Source organism: Zalophus californianus, chromosome 2 (assembly GCF_009762305.2).
Source record: "Zalophus californianus isolate mZalCal1 chromosome 2, mZalCal1.pri.v2, whole genome shotgun sequence".
NCBI classification, from domain to species: domain Eukaryota; kingdom Metazoa; phylum Chordata; class Mammalia; order Carnivora; family Otariidae; genus Zalophus; species Zalophus californianus.
The window spans coordinates 46,501,951-46,524,550 of NC_045596.1; positions in this window are offsets into that span (position 1 = coordinate 46,501,951).

The following is a 22,600-nucleotide window of genomic DNA, read 5'->3' on the forward strand; positions in this document are numbered from 1 at the left end:
AGAGCCATCAGGGAAGAATAACATCTCAATAAGCAAAGAAGGGAGTGACGGTGGGGAAATGCGTTCCAGCCAGAGGAAAATGGGTATTTTAAGCCATAAAATCTTAAAAGTGTAGAGACTGATGGGAAACCAAATACCATCAGTGTACAGTGAATGAAGTAAGTTGTGAATTTAAAAAAGTAAAATGTTTTAAATTTGTTTAAAGAATTTGTTTAAAGATGACAGATTGGACACGAGTGTTTCTTTTCATTCCCTGCCAAAGTCTCCTATAAAATATATAAATGATGAAATGGAATACATTCAAAGAAATGAATGAAGAGATAACAGTAAAATATTTTGAAAATTGAAAATGGATAATTGATAAATGACTTCACAAATATGAAAAAAATTAAAACAAAATAAAACAAAAAAACTGATCCTAAACAAGCAATGGGAAAAAAGGAGAAAACTTCAAAAACTCCAAAACACTCGAAATGGTAGCAACGACTACCTCCTGATGTGAGGTGCTCTCCAGAATGAAATTCAACAGTCTTTAGAGAACGCAAACTACCCACAACATATCCACAAAGTTCAGAATAATATTATATATATATATACAACACATATTATGAAGTATATATAATAAATATATATTTATAAACACATAAAATATATATTTCATATATTATATATAATTTTAATATGTATATGACATGAGAGAAGCAGAAAAACAGGTCTAAAATCAATTAAAAAAGAGGAATGGTCAATAGAAATAGAACCCAACATAACTGAGAAGTCAGACTTAGCAGACAAGGATTTTAAAACTCTAACGTAAATATGTAGAAGGTGATGAAGTAAAAGATGCACATGATAAGCAAAAAGATGGGAAATCAAGTCTATTCAGATGTGTGGAGCGGACATGGAAATTCAAGAATTTAATAGTGCAGTTTCTGGAATGAAAAACAAGTGGGATTACCAGAAGGTTGGAGGCTGCAAAGTAAATAAACAAACAAACAAACAAACAACAGATCCAATTCAGATTTAAAAAGGGATTAAAAAATAATTGAGAGAATATTAACAGAGCTCAGTATCATGTGGGACAATATTAATAAGTCTGATATAAATAAGGTGGAATCCCTGAAAGTGAACAGTGTTGATTCAACACAAAGTACCAGAATTGCCAATATTTTTAAAAGTATCCAAACCCAACAAGCTAAACAAACTCAGTGGGACAAATTCAAATAGTCACATCACAGACACATACTGAAGAAAAAGATAAATCTTAAAAGCATCCAGAAAAATAGGACATGTATTTAGTTATCAAGGATTTACATATGAAATCACAATAGTATATAATCACACATCATGAGAATGGGTCAAATTAAAAAGAAAAAAAAACCATAAACACCAAATGTTTCTAAGGATGCAGCTCCACATTTCATACATTGATAAGATTAATCTCTAGTTGCCCACAGTGGAAAATTGCTTGCTAAAGCACTCTATTTCCTTCCTTACCTTCCCTGTTTCACTTCAGTCTCTTACCAGTCTTTTCTGGGATCACTATCCCAAGGGACAATTTGCACTTGAGTCCTTGACTCAGTCTGTTTTTATGGGAATACAGACCAAGACAATTTCAGGGATGCTATGCTATTGATGTTCATGGATCACTTTTACTGATTCTCTGCTCCCTTCCTCTTGTTATTGTGTGCTTTTGTTTCTATGTGCACTTTTGTTTTTGTTTTTGTTTGTTTTGTTTTGTTTTGTTTTTTTCAGAGAACTTTCCTTGAGCTTCTAAGTATTCTTTTCTCGAATTGGTCTCAATAAATTGACTGCGTAGAACTTGTCTCTCACTGTTTCCTTCTAAGGAATCTGGCCTCAGACAACTATCTTTTCTCTAGTTAACCATTATTTCCACTATTTAAACATGCCCATTATTTGAGTGTTTTAAACCAAATATTCCAAGTTATTTGATTTCTTTCATAATATAGGGAAATATATAGTTATATAATGTTTTTCTGGGTGATTACTTTTAGATTGTTTATTCTTTATCTTTGATTAGGCCATTCTATCTCTCCTTTTGTTATTTTTGCATAGGTCCTGGCTTAGTCCTTTTCTATTTAATATTTGTTTTGAACATGGACAATTGTGAATTCATTTATCAAAACTAGGGTGGGTAAATACTGAAGAAAACGAAATGGGGCAGTAAACAACAGCAGTTCATAATTTAGAAAAACGTCTTCCTGAATCAGCTAGTCATTTTTAAAATGTTTTAATGTGGCTTAACATTAGGTTGTAAACAATCACCTGACTTGTAGAGATGCTCTGTAGGAACAGGATTCCCTTTGTTTTTATCTGTTTTGGCCTCCATTATCAACACCTACAGAATTGATTTCTGCTTCTCCTTCTTCCTCATAGGTTCCTTACCTTTCAAAGAGTTTATAGGTCTTTCTTTTTTAATTGAGATAAATATTTTTAAATAAATAAAAGAGAGTGGCATTATTTGTCTTGACAAAAGCATAATTTAAATTCTGTTTATTCACATATTAAATGCCAAACTTAGACTTATATTAAGCAAACTGTACTGTTCCCTGCTTAGCACATTTCCTAGTTTATCTATAATTTTTTAAAGGACCCTTATTTTTGGTTATCAGTTCATGATGATCATCAGTTCAAACCAGATCAGCATTCCTTGTTTGAAGAAAAAAGAGAATGATTTTTAGTTTTTCTCTTCTTTATGATTTTTTATGCATAAAAATATGAGTGAGATAAGAGTTGTTAGGGCTAAGAAGCTTCTTCACTAATTATGAAATTAGAGTTTAAAAGTTGCTAAGATGCTAAAGTTTTAAGAAGTTTTATGAGAATTTCAAGGTTTGAGTAATTATAAAAGTTTTAACTGCTTGGGGAAGAAAAACTAATTTTCACCAACTCACTTAACTGTACTCCATAGAAGTTTACTCAAATGGGAAATTCAGATTAATATATCACACAAGGATATAGCTTAAAGTGGTCATATAATAATGACAATGGAGCTCTCATCTTTAAATTCTATTATACGTGAACTAAAATGAAGCAGTGATAGTTCCAAAGTCATGTATTTAATTCTAAATGCCATTTTTTAAACAACATACCTCTATCTTCTTTATTTGAGCATAGAATCAAAGTGTTTAGGGGCACCTGGGTGGCTCAGTTGGTTAAGCATCTGCCTTCAGCTCAGGTCATAATCCCTGGGTCCGGGGATCAAGCCCAGCATTGGGCTCCCTGCTCAGCGGGCAGTCTGCTTCTCCCTCTCCCACTCCCCCTGCTTGTGCTCTCTCTCTGTCAAGTGAATAAATAAAATCTTAAAAAAAAAGTGTTTAAGGAAACAGAGGAAGCATCTAGTCCAACCCATCGATATTATGGATGAAAAGTTGGGTTAGAAGGGCCAAGAGCCTTATTCATTATCACATAATATGTCATTTTCAGGGCTAAATTTGGAATCCACATCCAAGATTACATATACTCGTCTCATTTTATTATAGCAGAAATAGGTTGATTTGGAGGTCTTACTATGTTGTTCCTGTTTCAGTCAGAACCTGAAAGGATTGTAACATTAAATTTTATATATATGTATATATATATATATAAAATAAACAAAGGTTTTGGACATTTATACATATGGCAGAGATTTCCTGACCTATTTTCCAATCAGTATTAAATGTTTATAGAAGTGTGATAATTTGTTTTTGGGGAAAAAAAAAAAGACTGCTCATAAATTTAATTCTGTTATCTCCGTGGAATATCTCCATGACATACATCTGAAATTCTTGACAGGAGCACATAATAGATAAGGCACTTTAGAGGCAGCTTGTAATTTTTCAGATTTCAATCATCCTCTTCTCATTATGTTAACAATAGAAGTATAAGTATAATCAGATTAAGAAAAAAGTCTGTAGACTCAACAATCATGTTAAATATCCAGTTCTGGATTATGTGTTCAGATTCTGATGTTAAGGGTGCTAAATTGTATGCATCTGTCCTAACATCTGTTTATAACAGATGTTAAAATTTGCCAAATTCCAAACTCATTGTAAATAGGCAATAAGGAAATCCCAAATTATGTAAATAATTATGTATATTGATCCTGAAGTTATGAAAGTAAAAATGTAAAAAAAATAAAAAGGTGTTAAAGTAGTCGTGTTTGAAAAGGATTCTTATAAATGAGGCCCTTTAAAATGGCGTTGTTCCTTGTAAGATTTCAGTCATGTGATAGAGGCATGCTCATGACATATTACAAAACACCAGTATAATCTGGTACTTTTTTCTGAGAATAGGTTACTTTGAACACTAACAAGAACAATCACATTGGGAATACCTTTCCAAGCTTTCAGTCTTTTTAAAATAAGCATTTAGAGGAGAAAAAAAAATAGTGTGGGATTTATTATTTTTTTACATGCCCATTGATGACCTGTCAAGCAAATTCAGTCCTCAAATAGGATTGGCATCAGCAATGACTTAGTATTTCATCTAGTGACCCTTGCCAATGTCTGGATTCACTGACAGAGAAAGGGTGAGCTGAGTTGAGATATAAATTCATTCAAAATTTTTCCTCTGTTTGAACCTCAGGAAATGGTACTTGTATGGTATTGGGAAAAAGGGGTAACATTTTAGGATCTTATATCAGTCATATACTTATAATGGTAAGAACCTGATCATGATCTTGCTATCAAAAAACTAGCAGAATAAAAAAAATATTATTAGTTTTTTTAAGTTTATTACCTCTACTTGAGACATTTAAGAAAAAAATAGAGAACAATGAGATTAATCAAAGGGAGGGTAGCTGGAGATGTTAATAGGAAAAATCAAGAGAAAAGGAAGTTGCTCTGAATAATAAAGGCTCAGTGGCCAGAGAGGAAATGATGGGGAAATGGTAGGGGATACAGATAATGAGATTCGGATGACAAGGGTCCAGAGAGAGGTTGAAAGAGATTATTAGGAAGACTTGTTATATGATATAAAATCTAATTCCTAATCCATACCCCCAGGAAAGCTTCAGTAAAATCTATGTTTTCTATCAATGCCTTCAGAGGAGTTTTTAATGCAAAAATGCATGAGTTTATTCTTAATCTCCTTAAATTACTTCAAGAGTTTTCTTTCGTCACGATACCTAAATTGTTCAACTCGTCTTCAAAAAGAAACAATAAAAGTCATTTAAAATCATACTTGTCAATTTGGGAAGTTTATATTGTTGCAGGCTTGGGTATTCAGAAAAGTTGCCAGAAGCATGCATTTCTGGTGGTAAAAATCTAAGAAACTTCCTCACAACATTGCAGGCTGGAAATTATGCTTAATTCAGCCTTTGTAAACTCACAGTATCTTAGGACGTTTGAGTCTTTCTTGGAAAAGGAGAAGAGGTGTGTAGGAGAGATTCTTGGAAATAGGATCCACCAAAGACAGGGCTGCTGACAAAGGACAAGACAAAAAATAAGTCTGAAAGTGGTTGCATAGGCTACACACATACTACCAGGCACCAGAGCAATGTTCAGGAAGTCCAGTGCCAGAGATGATCATAGAAGATATAGTCAGAAAATGCCACCGAATTGTTGCAGACTTGGCAAGTATATGGCAGAGGTTAAGCGAATTCATGGAGTCTCTATTGGTGATAAGTGATCCACAGCCCCAGATCATTGCTCTGTCTAGAGAATATCGAATTGTACTTGAAAAGATTTCAGGCAATGTGGTCACTTGCCAGGATTTTGTTTGCAGTCTCCAAATACATTCTAACAGTGAGGAACAAAAAAAGAAAAAAAAAAGATTCCTACATGTATTTAAATATTTGAATAGATGAGGATACATAGCAAATGCTAAACACAGCAAGAAACTTTAAGAGAAAGAATTGTTGCATCAGGTCAGAGTTAAAACACTATTGTAATAAGCTGTATTTCAACAGATGTCAAAATTCTTGTTGTTACTATAAGAATGAAGTATCTTTTAATCTCAGGAAACAAACTGAGGGTTGGTGGAGTGGTGGGAGGTGAGAGGCATGGGGTGGCTGGGTGATGGACATTGGGGAGGGTATGTGCTATGGTGAGTGCTGTGAATTGTGTAAGACTGTTGAATCACAGGCCTGTACCTCTGAAACAAATAATACATTATATGTTAAAATAAAAAGAAGATAGCAGGAAGGGAAGAATGAAGGGGGGGAAATCGGAGGGGGAGATGAACCATGAGAGACTATGGACTCTGAGAAACAAACTAAGGGTTCTGGGGGGGGTGTGGGGGATGGGTTAGCCTTGTGATGGGTATCCGCAAACAATGAATCATGGAACACTACATCAAAAACTAATGATGTAATGTATGGTGATTAACATAACAATAAAATTAAAAGAATGAAGTATATTTTAAAGTCTAATTACAAATGCTGTTGGAGAATTTTAGGGTGCTGCCTGATCCGCAGACTTCTTTCCCCCAAAGAGATTCTAAATCCTATATACAGATCCAGCTCTGCTTCCTTCTTAAGATGGATTTTAACTTTCAGCAGAGGGATTTTAAAAAGCTGCTGTTTAACATGCTAACGCTCTGAATCATGTTATACTTGACTACAAGTCAGCCTTCATCCTGTGGCCTGATTCTTCAAACATCATTTCTGTCTCATCCCCTAAAACCCCATCTCTAATTTGTTATGGTAGGGGGGTTTCTAATTGGTTCCTTATACCCAAGGCCCTGTATTAGTAACCCATCTAAAATCCTGTTTCTTTAAGACCCAATTCCTGTCTTGCCTGGTCTTTCGATTCTTTCTTCCCCAAACACATATGTGTCTGCGGTCCTGCAACTGGCTGGCACACGCCATGACGCTCCTTCCTGTGTAGATGCTTAAGCCCTGCTCTAGAATTCACCCAAAGCCACAATTGGCCTTTCTGCTAAGATAAGTTATCTCAAGTACTCACACTGGGCCATGGTACTAAATTTGCTTCTCGTGCATTGGGCCGTCTGCTATCACCTGTGATTGTGATAAGTCTCCCTAATAAATGGATCCTACAATCCAGCACTTACCAGTCCTACTACAATTGCTCCCAAGAGAAGAGATCCAAACTTAAGGAATATCTGGTGCAAATATTCTAAAAGTGTTCCAGGGCACAGGATATTAGGCGTGCCTCTGGAAACCTAGGGTGGAAAGTATGAGGGAGTCATGCTTCAGAATGCCCAATTCTCCCTTCATTCATTAGAAACATATTTAATATCTTCTGTATGGTGGGCACTATATTAGGAAGTTTATTCCAAAAAACTGAGCTTTAAATCTTATTGTTCCAGTGTTTAAAAATATTTTCTAAACAATTATGATAGTGCAAAATACCAATATTTCAAAATAGTAAGAAAAGGAAAAGAGGCTTTTGTTTCTTATGCAACCTTACAAATTCCAATAAATAAATGGTTTTATTTATTGAGTAATTCTTATGTGCCAAACATTGTAGTAGATCTTTTATTTTATTTTTTTTAAAGAGAGAGAGAACACGAGCAGGTGGAGAGGGGCAGAGGGAGAGGAAGAGCGAGAAGCAGACTCCCTACTGAGCAGGGAGCCTGAAGCGGGGCTCGATGCCAGGACCCAAGGATCATGACCAGAGCCAAAGGCAGATGCTTAACTGACTGAGCCACCCAAGCACCTCTGCAGAAGGTATTTTAGATATGATGTTTCTTTTTACCTTCTTGACAAATTTGTTGGGTGGATACAATTGTTATTATCATTGTAAATATGAGGAAAAGCAACATATTTGTTAAGCTGTGAAGCCAAGCTCTGCACCCAGCTAGTTGTCTCCAGAGCCTTTGGTCCTTAACCACTAGGTTGAAAAGTCTGACCTCCAATCCAGAGACCTTTGGAATAGAACCATGGTCACAAGGTGTCTCTACCTCCCCTAGTTATTTCTTTGTAGAAGCAATATTCCAAGTTTATTTCTTAAAAAAAAAAATAAATCATTCATCAAAGTACTTACATATCCTGGCTTAAGAGTAAATATATATCCTTAAATGCCACTGTCAGCAGAGCTCATTGTTTCCCCTTAAATCATTCTGCTAATGATTGTACAACTCTTCTGCAAGCTAAGAGACTTCAATCTTCATGTGTAATTTTGTTAGAGATGAACCATAGCTGGATCTAATAAAACATTTTTGATGTACCAGATTATTAAATCTTACTTGGAAATGACCAAATTGATTTTTACATGAGCTCTATTTCATAGACCAGAGGTAGACTAAATAGTATTGAAAATATATGTATATATAGTATTGATTTCTCTTTATTGGATTCCATCAAAATATATTTAGCAAGAATTTCTGTAAAGCAAATTCAGTTTCCAAATGAATTCTATCATAAAATTAGAGACGTAGTGTTTTAGAATAAAGGTTTTTAAAAGACCAATTTTAAAATACTTATTTAAAAATAATTTTTATTAGAGATGGTTCATGGCATAACTATACCCATTGGGATTGTAGTTGCATCCTTTTGAAACTTATGTGACGTGAGACTCTGAGCTCCCAGAATGTGCCTTTCTTTTTCTCTGGCTGGGTTCAATTCAGTAGAGCCTGACACCAATAGATGCCAGTGAATGCTCCACACAGGATATGCTTTACTGATAATATCACAACATTATATCTGAGATAAAGGGTAAATATTAATAGAGAAATGTAAGTAGAGGAGATAAAAAGCTTCAATGTCTAAGTATTTGTCTCAGTATTGCTGAAAATGATAAAGAAAAACTTTTAGTTTATATCTTCAAATATGCACACATATTTTAATAGTTCACTTAACTGTAGTGTTAAAGGGAAAGAAGCTATTAACATACATGTGGGGTTTTCAGATATTTGAAACGTAATTCATAGGACTATGTAATAAATCCAGATAAGCATTAAGTAACAGGATCAAGGGAGTTAATATAGCTCCAGTGTGTTAAACTAAGATTACATCAGTCTTATTTTGTTCATTCATAGGATTACATTTTTATAGGGATATTTAGAGATAGGAGCCCATAAAAAGGATAATGTTCAGAGTGGGAAAATATCTAAAAATCATCCACATTTGAAGAATAGCTAAAGAAGGAGAGAATACTTATTAGGGGTATTAGTATCTGTTTTCAAAGTAACTGAATACCCTTTATGGAAAACAAAGAAGAGGATTAAATATCAAACAGCAGAATGAGCACCAAAGATCGAAAGTATAGTGGATTTCTGTTCAGTATAAGAAGCAGTTTTCTAATGATTGTAATTGTTCCAAAATGAATCCTTGTGTCACAGATCTGTTCAACCAGAGGACAGAAAAATATGTCTTTCTTAGAGAAACACTTTATTTGGAGAAATTCTATACCACTTCTTAAAAATGTGTTTTGTTTTCAAGCCATAGCTAAATACTCAAGAAAATTTAGGAAGCACTATATTTGGAATAATATTTATATTTAACATTAATTCAAGGATTCAAATAATCACAAGAAATTTTTGATGTACACGCATGGTTAGGAACCACAATGATTGACCTAGCTGAAAATGCTAGAAGAAATCTGAGTAGCAAGTTGGAGAGGCTTCCTGGATGGGTTTGGGATCTAGACTGAAGTACGAGGAGGGGATAAATATGCCAAAAATGGCTAAGATCCGTGGACAAGGCAGAAGTAGCAGAATGAGAGCATAAAAGCGTGGAGAGTTGCAGGTGTCCATAGTCCAAAGAAGAAGATTGCAGTAAGAGGTGAATTCAAAAGGTGAGGAGGCTGGCACCTGGCTAAAATACATAGACTTCTGTGTGGTTTTTCAGGGCCAGCCAAATGCATTTAAAAAGGATTTATCTGGCAGGTCTCATAGAGAAAACCTGCCCTTCCCACACCAGATTTGTGCACAGCCAGTGTCTGGCAGTCTCTGAAAAGAGCTGGAGTCATGGCCTGGGCCCCCTGGTGGGCCATGCTTGTATGCATATCTACATTCCTAGCCTTGGCAAGAGGCCGTCCTCAGGGCCTGGTTTCAGGGGAAGGGAGAAAACTTGAAGACTCTGACTCATTCCTAGTCCTTCCCCCCTGCTCTCTCCCAGCCCACAGGGCCCTTAATTGCAGGAGACTTCAGTTGCCCCTGGTAGTGAGGCAATTCTCCACATCTGTGCTGATCCACTCGCCCTTCTGCTGCTATAGTCCCACAGGGGAAAATGGAGCTGGAGGAGTCAATACTTTCTCTGGTTTAACTGCTTACTTATACGACCACAGTAAGTGACTAAAGGCTTCCTGGTTACTTTTATTTTGGTTTTCATTGGTTTCTCTGACACCTGACATCTCAGCTCCTCCTGGCTCAGCTCAGCCACCGACAAAAGGAAAGACGTGATCATTTAGAGTCTCCGTAGTTTTGAGTTTTCCTGAAAGAAACCCACACAAGTAATGATGAGTGTCAGAACTTTAGTCTTTGGCCGTGGTTTATGGGAACACCGAAGGATGGAACTAAACAATCTGTGCTCAAATCCCAGCTCTTCTTACTTAAGAACTCTGTGACTTTGGCAAGTCTCTTCACCTCTTTCACTTTAGCCTCCTTTCTTATAAAATAGATCATGAGGATTACATACCTAAAGTGCACAGAGCAGTGCTGGCCCAGAGTAAGTGCTCGATCAACATCAGCCATAACTGTGCTGCACTCTGAGTAACTGTCCCTTCCCTCCAGTAGCCTTGAAAAGCATGTTAGAGGAGGAATCATGGCTGTCTTACCACTCTCTCCAGAACTTGGGATATCAAAGGTGCTCAGTAAAAGGTGGTGGAATAGGTGACTCTTGGAATTTTGTTTTCAGCTTAGCTGCATGGGGAAGTTTTCAGTGTCTTTGAATATGTTGAATGCTCAAAGGATATATCCATGAGTCAGGTTATATCTGGTTTCATCTGATTAACTTTGCTTCCCAAAGGGTGAGAACCCATGGTTTCCAAGGCTAGTTTCTTTTTCAGCTCAAAAAATTTTACTTCTGTTTATACAGTGATATTTCTTCTGATTCACTTGCCTTGTTTTCTCCTTTTGGAATAACTACACAATTTATAGGTGAATCTCCAAGATATGACCTACTGATCTATATCTCATTAAGATGCTTAAAGGTGGTGGCTTGGGCCATTTCGGGAAGTTAGTTTTCCTGGGTGTCTTCCATGTATATGGAAATATACATGTTATTAAACATCTTTTTGTGTTTTTTTTGTCCTATTAATCTATCTTTTATTATAGGATGGTCTCAGCCAAGAACTTAGAAGGGTAGAGTAAAAATTATTTTCCTCCCTGCTGAAGGAAGGAAGGAGGGAAGAAAAGAAAAGAAGGAAGAAAAGAAAGGAAGGAAGGAAGGAAGGAAGGAGGGAAGGAGAAAGAGCCTCACATGAATAAAGAAAGTTTTCCCAGTAGAGCAAAAGAGTAATCCTAGTCTGAGGCCAGGAGCACTTTCTATGGAGTCATGACTAAGAGAATAAGCATGAAGTTGGGAGGTGGGTGAAGCTATGAGTCAGGAACATGATTCCTGTAGTTCCTAAACTGCCTGGACATAGGGATGCAAACAAAAGCTTTGACCAAGGTCACTTTCTGCCCTCTGCCCCACACGCTAGAGACTGATAGGTCTCTCACAGGCCATTATTTCTCAGTAACTATTTTCTCTGTGCTATTTTCCCAGCCTTATATCTTGATGGCAGACAGAACCAAGTAAACTGATAAATTACAGGTAGCAGTGTAGTTAATGAATGGCCCAGATCCCCAAATTTATTTTACTGCATCCACAATGAAATGACTGAAAAATCCAAATACGAAGACTTGAAACTTTTTTTTATGACACAGGGGAGGAAGTAATGAGTGAGAGATAATTTGCTTGATCATAACTAAAATTATATGGTTCACAGGAAAGATGACCATTAAATGGGAAAAAAGACAAATCAAATAAATATTTCTTCAAAAAGATCACCATATTTATATTTTTACATAATATGAGAATGTAAATTGATGACAGCACACATTGATTAAATTAAAACATAGGGATTCATGACTAATAATACACCAAAAAAGATGAAAATTAAAAATAAAACCTTTAATCAGATGTATGAATTAACTCCATAAAACAATAAAACAAAAAAGACAGGGTGCCTGGGTGGCTCAGTTGGTTAAGCAACTGCCTTCGGCTCAGGTCATGATCCTGGAGTCTTGGGATCGAGTCCCGCATCGGGCTTCCCGCTCAGCGAGGAGCCTGCTTCTCCCTCTGACCCTCCCCCATCTCATGTACTCTCTCTCTCTCATTCTCACTCTTCCAAAACAAAAATAAATAAATCTTTTTAAAAAAATAAATAAAACAAGAAAGACCAGGTGGGTCTGAACATTAGCTAAATGGGGATATGGGAAATAAAGGCCACAAAATAAGAACTTTATTTTTATTTTATTTTTTTAAAGATTTTATTTATTTATTTGACAGAGAGAGACACAGTGAGAGAGGGAACACAGGCAGGGGGAGTGGGAGAAGGAGAAGCAGGCTTCCTGCCGAGCAGGGAGCCCGATGCGGGGCTCGATCCCAGGGCCCCGGGATCATGACCTGAGCCAAAGGCAGACGCTTAACGACTGAGCCACCCAGGTGCCCCTATTTTTATTTTATTTTATAGCTCCCACTAATTGTTAATTTTAATTCTTATGATGCTGGATGATCTGGATTGGCCCAATTAATTGCCTATTTGGGACCTAGAAAGAAAGAATATTCCCTCTTTTGCAAAATAGTACCATTTATAGTACATCTAATAAACACTATATAACACCACTGAATAGATTAATCACAGACTCAGTTCACTTTTGTTCTCCCAAATCAGTTTATATTATTAGCTGCCCCACTTACTGGTGTTAATTCTTGGTGCACCACCAGTCTAGAGTGGCTACATTTAATGGCTCAGCTTGGCAGGGCTTGAATCCTGTTTAATGCAGGTTCATTAAAAATGTCTCCCTTTGTTCAGGGTACATTGGCCATTCCTCTAATAGTAAGACTTCTAATATTACCTGAAAAATTATATGACTCAAATTAATTAATTAGTCTTCGATAATTGCTTTAGGGCCATATTTTACATGGTCATAGACACACTAAATAATAGTACTATCTTATTGGCTAGGGGATAAAGGTGAATATCAGAAAAAGTAAGAAAATTCAGATCAAAATTTGAAAATGGAATTGTGCTTTAGATGTAGATCATCTTAATCTAAGTCAAGATGTAATAGGAACCATTTTATCTGCCACTAGAAGGCAGAAAGAGGGTCCATAGAGGTAGAAATGAAATAAACCCAACAAGAAAAAGTCATAAATATTTATTGAGTATCTAATATGTGTAATGCTATCTTCTAAGTACTCAATAATGGTTAAAAAAAAAAAGAAAAGTTGTTATCCTCATGGAAGCTATAGTCCATATTATATAAATAAGACCAATTTAGACCTTGCAAATACAGCTTTGATTGGTCCCTTTTAACTCCTATATTTACCAAAGCATGTGTTTTTATTGTATTATGCTCATACTATTGCCAGGCCAGATGGTCACCTGCCTTCATTATTTTTATCTGGGAAAATAGCCTTACAGTAGGGCTTAGTAAGCTTTTGGAAGCCCAGGCCTAATAAGAGTGGAAATAACAGTGGATAGATGTGCTGGTGGATCTGTGGATGTCCTGCCTGTGCAGCAGCAGGTTCTCCTCACCATTTGTCACATGGCAATGACCCTTTATTTGTGGTCACTTATGGACAATGAACTTTGTTTTTATAATACCCTATGGCTGATATCTGTCTTTTGGAATTTTAAACTTGTCACATCTTCTCTTCTCTAAGTAGAACCCTATATATATTTTTTTCAGGACCTTTTTTTTTTTTATTATGTTATGTTAGTCACCATACATTACATCATTAGTTTTTGATGTAGTGTTCCGTGATTCATTGTTTGCGTATAACACCCAGTGCTCCATGCAGAACGTGCCCTCTTTAATACCCATCACCAGGCTAACCCATCCCGCACACCCCTCCCCGCTAGAACTTTCAGTTTGTTTCTCAGAGTCCATAGTCCCTCATGGTTTGTCTCCCCCTCCAATTTCCACCCCCCTTCATTTTTCCCTTCCTACTATCTTCTTTTTTTTTTTCCTTAACATCTATTGCATTATTTGTTTCAGAGGTACAGATCTGTGATTCAACAGTCTTACACAATTCACAGCACTCACCATAGCAAGTACCCTCCCCAATGTCCATCACCCAGCCACCCCATGCCTCCCACCCCCCACCACTCCAGCAATAGAACCCTATAATTAATTTCAGATGGCAAGGAGAAGGGAATCCTTCCCAGTCTTTGCCAATAATACACTATAAGCTCTCCTTATTTTTTAGGTGTGGACCATCTGAATAAAATGTGAGCCACATCTATAAACTTTAAATTTTCTAGTTAAAAAATAGTCAAAAGGAAGTTAAGTTTATTTTCACAACTTATTTTATTTAATCCAATATATCTAAATATTACCATTTCATCATATAATTAATGTAAAATTATCAATGAGATATCTTCCATTCTTTTGCTTTATACTAAATATTCAAATCCTGTGTATATTTTATACTTACAGCTCATCTCAGTATGAACTAGCCAAAATTCAGGGCTCAATAGGCACATGTGGGTAGTGACTACAGTATTGGAGTTCTAAGACACTGATGTGGGCTTGTCTTCAAAATCAGAAAATTTGATGGTCCTTTATAGACATTTGGCTTTCAAGTTTCCAGCCCCACATATAAAGAGCTTGGAAGTCATCACTCCTATCCTCACAATAGGAGGAACAAACTGAAAGCCGACATCTCTTCTTTGTTTAATCAGAGAATCGAGTTTCACAGGGCAAACCACCACCTTAAAACTGGAAAGAGAGACATTCAGAAGATCGCCACTCACTGGGAGCAGAACTGCTGCTAGAGGGCAGCATCAGGTAGGAACCCTTAAAGAGTAAGTAATTAATTGCTGGGCCTGAAACTGGACTAGTTTGATAAATAAAAACTCTCAAAGCCTCACTCTTTGGGGAGACTTTTGTGAGTTTTAGCTCTAGAGGTCCTACCAAGTTCTCAGGGCAAAGATCAGAGAAAATTCCCTGCGTGCTTCCTAAAAGGGAAGGGAAAATCAACCATTTTGAAATATTCCCAGAGCACTCTGTTCTTAACAAAGGCCTGCTGTTTTACCAGAGCCTAATCTGTATGAGGGAAGAGAAATAACTAACTCAAACCTCTTCTAGCTGTTGATGTGGAGAACTCCAGTCCTCTCTAGGCTAAGAATTGAAAATAAATAAATAAAAGGCTGAAAAGTACTGGTAAAGATCATAGCTCAGGGGCACAAAGTCACTAAAAGACTGATACCTAATTATAGAATTAGAGAACACAGCTCTTTCTCTCCAATTTTCCCAGGACATTATTAGGGCTTTATATAGTAAAACTCTATCTGGAAAGAATTGCAAGGCTCAAATCCTATTTAGGAAGCAGTCTCTAGAGAAACCCAAAGGCAACAGGAGAGGGGGCTCCTGGGCAGTTCTATTGGTTGAGCATTCTACTCTTGATTTTGGCTCAGGTCATCATCTCAGGGTTATGAGATTGAGCCCCACATTGGGCTCCACACTCAGCAGGGAGTCTGCTTGAGATTCTTTCCCTCTGCCCCTCTCCACCCCTGCAACTCTTACTGTCTAAAAATAAATAAATAAATCTTAAAAAGAAAAGTCAACAGAAGAGACAAAACAAGGACACCATAGGAAATTGTAGCCTCTAACACCTAAAGCTACAAGGACTCCTGATGGAAAACTAAAGGTGTCAAATCTTACTCCATCTTTGTAGTTGCAGTATGGGCCTGTATCATGAAATTAATCTGAGGATTCTGGGTCCTCTGTCTATTCACATTACACTGGTCTATTTTTGGATTAGGGATATTCAATGGTTAATACTTTTAAAATATTTCTACTCCAGGTGTGCATGGGTGGCTCAGTCATATAAATGTCCCTACTCTTGATTTCAGCTCAGGTCATGGTCTCAGGGTTGTTGAGATGGACCCTGCAATGGGCTCTGTTCTCAGCATGGAGTCTGCTTGAGATTCTTTCTCTCTCTCTCCCTCTGCCCTGCTCATGCACTTTCTAAATGAATGAATGAAGGAATAAATAAATAAATAAAATCTTTAAAATATTTTTATCCAATAGGAAGGAAGCCTGGAAAGTGTTACTGATTTATATCCCTATGCGTGCAGGCATGTGCCTGTATGAACATATTTCTCCATTGTCCCCATTAATGACTCCACTTACACATTTTAGGGAAAACTTTGGTAATGATGTTTCAAACACTGTTACTGAAGTCTTTAGATTCAAAAAAGCTTCTTTTCTAAACATATTCCAATATATAAATACAACGTTCACTCAATTACTTCTTTGGATTTCTAGATTATAATAAAGGCATATATGTAAGAAATATGCTATTTATATATATTTTATGTATTTAGATATGATATCCAGAATTTGATTTCTCCCAAACCATTTTATTTGTGACAAGGGTCTATACTGTATTGTACATAGCTGGCTTTACTAAATATGTGATGTGTATAAACAAGCAAGTTTTTTACTCTTTCTCCCTTTCCATTTTTCTTAATAATGTATAAAGACATCAAAAGTAAAAACTCTTACTATATCTATAATGAAAAGCAAGTTCACTCATTGTATTTATTTAACCTGCCAGTTATTCAAATAACATTTCTGCCTAATTCACGTTAATGAAAGTTGTTTACATTTGTGGATTGGTCTTCTGAAATAATTAATCATGTTATTTTTTTATTTAAAGATATAGAAAGAAAGGGGGAATTTATTGGAAAAATATTGTAATCTAAAACTAAAAAATCACCAAAGTCTTGGCAGAAATTTCTTTTTATTTTGGAAGATGTATTTATTTATTTTAGAGAAAGAGAGAGAGCACACACATACCTTCCTGAAAGTATGGGGAGGAGCGGAGGGAGAGAGAGAATCTCAAGCCGACTCCTCACTGAGCATGGAGCTCCACACGGGGCTTGATCTCACGATGCATGAAGTCAGGACCTGAGCAGAAATCACAAGTCTGAGGCTTAACCAACTGAGTCTCCCAGGCGCCTCCAGCAATTTCCTTTTAATTGTGTTTAAAGGAAATCCCAAGATTTAGAGCAACGAAAAATATTGCTTAATCAGTCCAGAAGTCCACATATGAATATCTGGTATAAATTGGAATTTGGGTTTAGTTGTGTATAACAATTCTATGAGTTTCCCAAGGGAAATGTAAATAGAGGAAAGCACCACGAAAATGGTGAATTGGATCAAAAAGCCAGTTGAAACCTTGTTAGTGAAGATCTAGGCAAAACACTGTGCACCAAGGAGAATGTTCACTTAGCTCTAGGTGGCAACAGAGCATTTTTGTTAAAACCAGCCCTTTCTGAGCATTTACTACTTGTAGGCATAGCCCTTGATGTTTTGCACTGATTACTGATGCAGGCATTTTTACTTACTCCATTTTTCAGATAAATCAATTCCATTTGTCAGGTAAGTCAACTGAAGTTCAGTGTGGGAAGTTCAGAAGTGATAACTTCCTCAATATCACATAGGTAGTAAAGGTAGAAAATTTAATTCTTGAGCCCCTCTTAAAGGCACCATACTATCTATATTCCTTCTAACTGGTCTTTGAATCCTCTCTTTTATTTTATAAGGTATTCGTATTTATAAAAAGAATGTCTCCAGGCAAAGTCTTGAACATTCTACTGATCTTATTTCAAACATTTCTCTACATATTCTTCCATAGCAAGTTAGATCTCCTGATTTTCAAAGCTTTTCTTCAAAAAATATTTAAGGTTGGTATTCACAATTAGATCTCTTCTTGCCTTACTTCAGGGGTGGCAAATCCATTACTTGGGTAATTTTCATCTGTGTGTTTTTACTAAAAACAGGAGGCCTGATTCTATTTTATCTTTACTTCTACTTAATAGAGTTCATTTTGATGTGCCTTTTCCTTTTTCCAGGAAGTTTTTGAACTGATGAATGTTCAAAATTTCAGATTTCTTAAATTGACTTATTTCACAATATGTATGTTTGGAAAAAGAATGGAAACATATCCATCAGAATATTAATGATGATTATTGACTTTTGGAAATGTAGAATAGCTTGTTTGGGGCTAAAATTTCTTCAGATAATAAATATAAACTTTGGACAGTTTTTTTTTTTTTTTTAATTCAACTATTAGGCGCACTGGAGAGCTATTAAAAGTAGACAGGGGCACCTGGTCACTCAGTCAGTTAAGCATTCGATTCTTGGTTTTGGCTCAGGTCATGATCTCATGGGTCATGTGATCCAGTGTGTCAGGCTCTGCACTCAGAGAATCTTCATAAGATTATCTCCCTCTGCCCCTACCCCACTAGTGTGTGCATACTCTTTCTCTCTCAAATAAATAAATAAATCTTAAAAAAAAAAGTGGACAGAAACAAGAGAGGGAGAGTCCTTCACTATTGAAAGAAGGACAATGCACCAGGAAGATTTGCATTTGTATGGCTTTTCATGGAAAGGCAACTGAAATCAGGCCAAATGATATGGCTTTCATTGAGAAGTCAGTGGCCTGAATATAGGATTGCCAAAGAATCCAAAGAGGAAAGGGGAAATCCTGGAAAGAAAGGAGCACCAGAATCTTCTAGGAAAGAAAGCCCAAGGTCTTGGCTGGTCCCAGAACTTTCATGTGAATAGGAGATTCCAAAAATTCTGATGGAAGGTGCCAGCAGTCTCAGCAGGTTGAGGAAATAAGTGGAGATTGACTGTGACCTTGTGACCCACCACAGGAATGTGTATTAGTTTTCTGTGTATGCATAACAAATTACCAAAAAATTTAGTTGATTACCATAACATATTTATAATCTCACAGTTTCCATAACTCAAGAGTCTACACACATCTTAGCTTGATCCTTTGCTTAGGGTCTCACAAGGCTGTGATCTCAAGAAGTCAGCTGGGGCCAGAGTCTCATTTGAGGATCAGAATCATCTTCTTCTTTTTTTTCTTTTCTTTTTTTAGAATCATCTTGAAAATCACTGTCAGTTGGCAGAATTACAATATGACAGTTTTGCTTTCTCAGATCAGCAGGAGAGGGTCTCTCTAGTTTGTAAAGACAGAGTATAATTTAATATGATAATGGGGGTGGCACCCTATCACTTTTGTCATATAATGTAACAAAATCAGGGGAGTGATATATATCCCATCTCCTTTGCCATGTTCTATTGGTTAGAAGTAAGTCATGGATTCTATTAAAATGAAAGGGTTATTGAGGCTTGAACATGGGGTAAATCTAGGGTGATTGGCCCCTGGAAAACAGAGTTGAACTGAGCCAATTAATGCCTTCAAGACCAAAAAATAAAACTCTTGTGTGGCTAATAATAGAATACAAAGTTGCTGTAATATACCATCCAAGATGCCCGGCTTACAATAAATATTTCCTTGAGATATGAATAAAAGGAAAACCGAGGGTCATATTTGAAAGGAAAGCAGCCCATTGAAATAAACCCGAGATGAAACTTAAGTTGGAATTAACTGACTAAACGGAAATAAAGACCAAGTGCAAAGAGCTATATGATTTCCTTTCTAGACAGGGAAAGGAAATAGTTACAAAGGACATTAGTGAGACAACTTATAATATGTAAATATATATTATATTTTAGGTAATAACACCTTATTAATAATATATTTTGATTTTAATAATTGCATTACAACTATGTCATAGAATTGTTGTTCTCAGGAATGAAACACTGAACTATTTAAGGTAAAGGAGTATGATAACCCAACTTACTCTCAAATGGTTCAACAAGAAAATGGTGTATATCTAGATACCTGTATCTTTATCTCTATCGATCTATCATCTATTGATCTATCATCTATTGATCTATCATTTATCTATCAAGAGAGTAAGAGAATGAAAAAGGTGGGGAGAACAATAGGAGGGGTCGTACTAAAGTGAACAGGCAAAATTATTACAATTGGTCAGTCTAGGTAAAAGCTATACATTTCTTGGTAATATTCTTGTAATTCTACACTTGTGAGGTTATATCATAAAATTTTACAAAAAGTATTAATATTGATTGTACTTGATTGACATTTAATCTATATTTGGCTTTTCTAGAAGTATGTATGTATATATTGATTCAAAAATAAGAAATATACAATTCAAAGAAAAAAAATTGGAAAGAAATATTCCAAAAGTAAATTCTGACACCGGGCATTGGGATTATAAGTGATTTTGTATGTTTCCTTGTACCTTTATTTTATGCATTTTCTAACTTATGCACATAAAAACATAATAAATTATAAGTTAAAGGACATGTAATATAGAAATATTAATAAAACCGAGTTAACGTATTTGGTATCCCACCCTCCAACCTCCCATGATATAGTTGGGTCTTATTCATAACAGAACTATATATTAATAATACTCCTTAAAAAATGAAAATAATAATTCCTTAGGAGTGCTTATCATTATTTTACCAGAAATATGTAAAATTTATTTAGGTACCTTGAATAGCTTCAAGAGTTTTATCTAGGGAGGACAAACCTATATTTAATAGAAATTAAATGAGGAAAATTAATATATAAGAATTTGATAATTGCTAATTAAATTTATAAAGTTTATATATTAGCTCTTTTCTGGGTGTTTTCTGTTTTAATCAGGAACCAGTGATTTCATATGAGTGATGTAGTAATGAACTAAAGTAGTAATGAGCTAAAAATATGACGTCATGAAAGAGGAGTACATGTGTATTTTCAAGGAAAGACAGAGTGGAGAAAATGATGGAATAAAATATTTAATTTTCAGGTGGGTGTATGGGAAATTCATAAATATATTTTTTGTATCAAATATCAAGATTACTTCATGAGTATATTTGTTGGTAAAATGTGAAATATGGTAAGTTTGGCATTAGACCATTTTTTTTTAAAGATTTTTTTATTTATTTGACACAGCGAGAGAGGGAACACAAGCAGGGGGAGTGGGAGAGGGAGAAGCAGGCTTCCCGCTGAGCAGGGAGCCCAATGTGGGACTCGATCCCAGGACCCTGGGATCATGACCTGAGCCGAAGGCAGACGCTTAACGACTGAGCCACCCAGGTGCCCGGCATTAGGCCATTTTAAGTTGGCCTGAAAAATGGGCTAGAATAAATGCAGTATTGATAATCCTGATTTAGCTCCTTCAACCAGGCTGAATTTTAGTTGGAGTCAGCTCAGACTATATTCAATGAAATTCATTTCATTTTAATATACCTTATTATTTGGGTTAAAAGGGTAGAGAATATATTTGGCATTGCAGCTATGTCTAACAGGAATGGTATTTTCACACTTAAAAGTTTTTAAGTATCATTTTTGAAATAAAAGCCATGACTTTATGTTGTCTACCAAATAAATACTTACTGACAAGTCCAGTCATTACATCCAAATTGCTAGAGGTCAGAATTCTTCTGAATATTTTGGTTCTATATAACAAGTGAGAATCATCCTAAACGATGACTTTAAATTGAAAATTTCCCCCAACACAGGGTCTGTATAACATTACATGATTGTGGATGAATTAATTGGCACTGGAAAAAATTAGTTAAATTACTCAACTCACAGACATACCTGAAGAGGAAATCAAAGAAAATATTCAAGACCCTAGCTTTAACTCTTTATCCATTTATTGATTCATTTCTCAACAAAAACTTGTTCATATTTACTGGGTACCAGGCATTATAATAGGGAAATGAAACTACTTGATGAATAAATCTGTTCTAGAACAAATGTTAATCTATTGCAATCTCATATATCTAAAATTTACAAATACATACATGGATGGTTAGATGTGAATGGATAGATATGTCCTGGTATGTTAAATAATTATAAATTAAAAAGCTAGGCTTTTAGTTTAGTTCTATCTCATGCAGGGGGCATTTTACTCATTAGTACTTCTTTATACCCGCTCTGGGTACAGCATGAGAAGGAGGATACTCAAGATTTGAGCAGAGTTTTGGAATTAGCAGAAATATACTAGCTCATGAATATGCATAAATCTTTAATGATTATAGTACTTTTCAGAAATGAGTCTACAATTCACACCTTTAAGGTTCAACTGGCTGACAACTATGAATAGAATAATGCTCTACCTAAAATAATGTATTTCATATGTTAAATGTTCTCTGATGATTCTTTTGCTTTTATATTAGCTTTTTTCCATTGTTATTTCTTGACTTCAATGAATAATTACATTTCAGAGAAACCACATCACTATTTATTCCTAATGACAGAACCTCCTTTAAACATATATCACCAAGAAAGCCTTTATACTTACAAGGATTTGCTTATAGATTCTATTATGTAGACTTCAGTGCGTCTCTTTTTGAATCCCAAAACATTGAATATAAAATCTTATCTTGTCGCACTGAAGATATGTATAAAGTGGAGAAGTGAAATAATAAATAAAAAGTGAAACATATTCCTGAAGGGGATAAATTTTTTACTAGTCTGATTAAATTAGTTTAATCTTCTTAAAGTAGAATATTAATCTTTCCTTAACAATAAAGTTCATGTTTTAATTTAAAGCTCTTTAAGAGAATGGAAGTTTAGTTCTTTAGACTGAAACACAGA